Here is a 6,000-nt window from a genome sequence, read left to right on the forward strand (position 1 = left end):
AATTGAAGTAATTGGAAAAGTATTAAAATACATAACAAATACTATGTTTATTGTAAAGGTAAAGCATGGTAGTTAGTTAATTCTTTTTATAAAACACTTTTTGGAAAATATATTACAATTGTTAAACATTTCGTACCAGTTATTATTACATTATGAATATTGAATTAGGGTACTTTAATAGGTAAATTATTAATGCATAAGTTACAGATATTTGTAGTAACTCATGGTAATACCGATATCGGTGTCCTCACCAACTCCCAGAAAACAATTCTATAACTTGTTGCCTAAACAGAATAATACTGTAGTATCAAAAATATTTCAAGTATTGCAACCACTGCAACTGTCGGCTCCTCTTTCACCGATTGAAAACTTTAATGTCGAAAATTGCAGATAGCAATAGCTCAAATATAAGGTCAGAGGCGAAATTAAAGGTCTCATGGTTCAAGACCCGACGGGGGTAATTTTTTTTTCTTGAGCGCCCGTCATAAAATACCACTTACGGTTTATTTTAATGATTAAAACAAACTCTTTCATTGCTGCACAATCTAAATGTATACAGAAACAAGCATTATTTTTTTGATATGTTTTAGCATAGTGGGTGTTTGAAATTACTGAAAATATGTCTGACATTCTCACGATTCGATGAAAACAGCTTCAGATGTAACCAATCGCCTTCCGCCAGAGAAATCGCGAGGAAGATATGAAGAAGAATACAGAAAGTTTACAAACTGGTGCGAATTACAACATTTTAAATCAATGTAATTAATCAATACAAATCTATAGTCACAAAACAATATAAGTTGAGAAGTTGATTTTCAAAATAACTCTCACATGCTCGGCTTCACCTCCTACGTAAAATTTGATTTTCCTTTGGTCGTCATTGCCTAACCAATGAAAATTGAGCTCGTGCCGAAAAATGCCGCTTTCGGTCTTAGTAATGAAATGTGCCATCTCTACTCTACCCTCGAGATTAAGCAATAAAACGCTACCTTAGTATTTAGACCCCCAATATTCTCTCGGTACGATTTGTCATTAATCATTTTATTATAAGCCAATCATCGGTCTCAGGTAAGAGACACGACTCTCGCTCGGCTTTTAAAAGAATGAATGTTATCCGACTACTGTCAGATTACTCAGAATCAGTCAAGGCCTAGACCAGCCAACAATGTTAACGAAGCAAGTGAGGTAGTCTATTACGAGCTACCCACAAATCACTGCGAGTGTCAACGGATAACAATGAGGCTATGTGAAGTATTACGGCTTTGAATCTAAAAAAATATCATTTTAAACGCATAGCTTATTATCTCTTTAGCTGAAGACACTTTTCTTACTAAATTTTATACAGTATATTTTGTTAACAATATTAGTGAATTATTAAACAACGGAGGATTATGATATGTCGATTTCAGTGGCATCTAGCGGTGACGCGGCGAACCTCAACCGTAGATACTCTAGCGGCGAAGGACTCAACTACGAGTATATAATCAATCCCTGTAAATTTACACATAAAAATATTTACTACGAAATGTTAGTGCAAGGAATCTGTAATCTGGTACATTAGTTGAATTTGTTCTGTATCCTCGTACTAAAGTCTGACCACGCGGTAAATAATGGGTGAATACCACGTTAGGTAAAATTCTAACTAGTTAATATATGAAATTATAAAGTGGAACCTCGATAAGAAGACCCTCCATAAAAAATCACCCTTAATAACAAGTGCCATTGTCATATCCCCTTTAATTTGGTTTACCTTAATCACATGTTATGCAAACCTCAATAAGGAGTCAACCTTGATAACAAGTCTTATTTAATGATCCCCATGACAGTCTTCTTATCAAGGTTCTACTGTATTGTATATACCATAACCGAACCTGGTCAACTTCCATTAGCGTTTTAACTAATCTCTCTTCCAACGAATTGATATAATGATTTGAGTTCAACGCGATGGCTGTACAGTACATGTAATTGGCAATACAAAATGGTTTGGAAAGAAGAAACATGTTTGTAAGTCAAAATGGGAATACCTAATTTGCCCATAGTCCGTGTATAGGCCTACCGGTTCACGAACTCAGACATAAATAGCTTTACGTGAGTAAGGCACACAATCAAATATAATAAAATCATATCCACTCACCATAAACTTGAATTTTACACCAAGAAGCCGTCTTAAGGAGCAAGTTGTTTTCACAAAATTACCAAAAGAAATAAAACTTCAAATTAACAGTTCCAAATTTAAACTAAAACTTACTCGGTTTGCAAAGTAATATCTATATCTATAAAAGAGGAACTATGTATGTATATATATGTGTATATACGTTATGGACTCCGAAACCGCTCGACAGATTGTAATGAAACTTTCAGGCATTATTAAGCATCTTTCAAGGATGGTTCGAGTGAAGTTTGGTGCAGATCCGTCAAAAGGGCTCTGCCCCAGAGGGTTTTAAGTGGGCCAATGTCAGACTTTTTGATCTAGAATGTTTACAAAAAAATATAATTTAAAAGCAGATGTTTACTTTCACCAACTGTTTTGTACGTTTGAATAACTACAACATTCTGTATTAGCATTAGTCATGATTTGAAATAGTGCCAAAGTGTTTCTACAGATTGCAGCACAGAAAACTATTTTACTTTTGAATAAGTCCAAATGTATTAAACCCCAATCGCAGCACACCTGTGCACTTAACAAAGTTTAAATTCTCCAACGTTAAATATTAAAACATATAAACCTTTATAAAAGTACTGTATTATAAACAATAAAAGGGATGACTTTTTTAAATGTATGACAACAGCTAATTTGCAACCTAAAGGTGAGTGAGCGTAGCGAACGAACATCAACCTGGAGGCGAGTAAGCGTAGCGAACGAGCTAACCTGAAAACAAGTGAGCGCAGCGAACGATTTCCAACCTGAAGGTGAGTGAGCGTAGCGAACGAACTTCAACCAGGACGTGATTGAGCCATGCGAATACTTATGAAGTTAAGCGGGGCAAAGCCCGCGGGTACAGCTAGTATTCAATAGAAGAGTATATGAATAATTAAAAATTATGTTAATTTAAATAGCTATGTTGACAGTTGACACTATTCATATGTACCCCAGATTTACATGTACTTGTCTTGTATGAAATGTTTCGATAACAGTATTAAATAAATTGATTATTTATAGACATTTTGAACATTTAACAGGAAACCGGATCCATAGATAACAAAATTGATAAAAATAGTCAGAAGCTGTATTACAATTGTTTTACAACAATTAAAAAACATTTGGACTAAACTTCATATTACAAAAATTTTAATATGACATTAAAACAATCAATAAATTGTTTAAAAATCAGTTTTTTGCAGTATATAAAAATCAGTTTTAATACGAGTTTTAATTATTTTAAAACTATTTTAAAATTGTCTTATTCTTAGTTTTGTCATTTTTTTAAAAACAATTTTAAAACAATTGTCTGAAAAAATAATTAAATTATTTTGAAAACTATTTAACAATTGTTTGTGTAGATCTCAAAAGTACAGGTTTCAACAATGTTGAAATAAATGTTTAATTTGTTTGATTATTTATGTTTGTTTAAACTTGAGATATTTAATCTTAATTAATGGGTTGGTTCCCTTTTTGGTCGTTTTTAAAATCGCATGCATTTAATTTAGATATATCCTAGCTAAATAGGTTTTATCATTCATGTTTAAACAACAGCTTATACTGTTTTCAATTTTTGTTTGAAAATGAAATGAAGTAATTGGAAAAGTATTAGAATACATAAAACATTATGTTTATTGTAAAGGTAAAGAATGGTAGTTAATTAATTCTTTTTATAAATCATTTTTTGGAAAATATATTACAATTGTTTATAATTTTGAACCAGTTATTACATTATGATTATTGAATTAGAGTACTTTAATAGGTAAATTAATCATGTATAAGTTACAAATATTTGTGGTAACTCATGGTAATTAATTCATCTATATTCAAATACCGATATCGGTGTCCTCCCCAACTCCCAGAAAACAATTCAACAACTAGTTGCCTAAGCAGAATCACAGTATCAAAAATATTTCAAGTATTGCAACCATTGCAACTGTCGGCTCCTCTTTCACCGATTGAAAACTTTAATGTCGAAAATTGCAGATAGCAATAGCTCAAATATAAGGTCAGAGGCGAAGTTGAAGGTCTCATGGTTCAAGACCCGACGGGGGTAATTTTTTTTTTCTTGAGCGCCCGTCATAAAATACCTCTTACGGTTTATTTTAATGAATAAAATCAGCTGATTTCATTGCTGCACAACCTAAATGTATACAGAAACAGGCATTATTTTTTATGTGTTTTAACATAGTGGGTGTTTGAAATTACTGAAAGTATGACTGACATTCCTGACGATTTGATGAAAACTGCTTCAGATGTAACCAATCACCTTCCACCAGAGAAATCGCGAGGAAGATATGAAGAAGAATACAGAAAGTTTACAAACTGGTGCGAATTACAACATTTTAAATCAATGTAAATAATCTATACAAATTTATAGTCACAAAACAATATAAGTTGATTTTCAAAATAACTCTCACATGCTGGGCTTCGCCTCCCACGTAAAATTTGATTTTCCTTTGGTCGTCATTGCCTAACCAATGAAAATCGAGCTCGAGCCGGAAAATGCCACTTCGGTTTTAGTAATGAGATACTGTATACCATCTCTACTCTACCCTCGAGAATAAGCAACAAAGTGCTACCTTAGAATTTTAACCCCAATATTATCTCGGTAAGTCATTATTCATTTTATAAGCCAATCATCGGTCTCAGGTAAGACACAAGACTCTCGGCTTTTTAAAGAATGCAAATTAACCAACTGCGGTTAGAGTCGTCTGACCCACCTTAGATTAACAAGTTAATTAAGCAAGTGAGGTAGTCTATTACGAGCTACCTACAAATCACTGCGAGTGTTAACGGATAACAATGAGGCTATGTGAAGTATTACGGCTTTGAATCTAAAAAAATATCATTTTAAACGCATAGCTTATTATCTCTTTAGCTGAAGACACTTTTCTTACTAAATTTTATACAGTATATTTTGTTAACAATATTAGTGAATTATTAAACAACGGAGGATTATGATATGTCGATTTCAGTGGCATCTAGCGGTGACGCGGCGAACCTCAACCGTAGATACTCTAGCGGCGAAGGACTCAACTACGAGTATATAATCAATCCCTGTAAATTTACACATAAAAATATTTACTACGAAATGTTAGTGCAAGGAATCTGTAATCTGGTACATTAGTTGAATTTGTTCTGTATCCTCGTACTAAAGTCTGACCACGCGGTAAATAATGGGTGAATACCACGTTAGGTAAAATTCTAACTAGTTAATATATGAAATTATAAAGTGGAACCTCGATAAGAAGACCCTCCATAAAAAATCACCCTTAATAACAAGTGCCATTGTCATATCCCCTTTAATTTGGTTTACCTTAATCACATGTTATGCAAACCTCAATAAGGAGTCAACCTTGATAACAAGTCTTATTTAATGATCCCCATGACAGTCTTCTTATCAAGGTTCTACTGTATTGTATATACCATAACCGAACCTGGTCAACTTCCATTAGCGTTTTAACTAATCTCTCTTCCAACGAATTGATATAATGATTTGAGTTCAACGCGATGGCTGTACAGTACATGTAATTGGCAATACAAAATGGTTTGGAAAGAAGAAACATGTTTGTAAGTCAAAATGGGAATACCTAATTTGCCCATAGTCCGTGTATAGGCCTACCGGTTCACGAACTCAGACATAAATAGCTTTACGTGAGTAAGGCACACAATCAAATATAATAAAATCATATCCACTCACCATAAACTTGAATTTTACACCAAGAAGCCGTCTTAAGGAGCAAGTTGTTTTCACAAAATTACCAAAAGAAATAAAACTTCAAATTAACAGTTCCAAATTTAAACTAAAACTTACTCGGTTTGCAAAGTAATATCTATATCTATAAAAGAGGAACTAT

This window comes from Macrosteles quadrilineatus, unplaced genomic scaffold, assembly GCF_028750875.1.
Source record: "Macrosteles quadrilineatus isolate MER2022 unplaced genomic scaffold, UCM_ALF_1.0 Scaffold_4__1_contigs__length_99947679, whole genome shotgun sequence".
Taxonomy (NCBI): Eukaryota; Metazoa; Arthropoda; class Insecta; order Hemiptera; family Cicadellidae; genus Macrosteles; species Macrosteles quadrilineatus.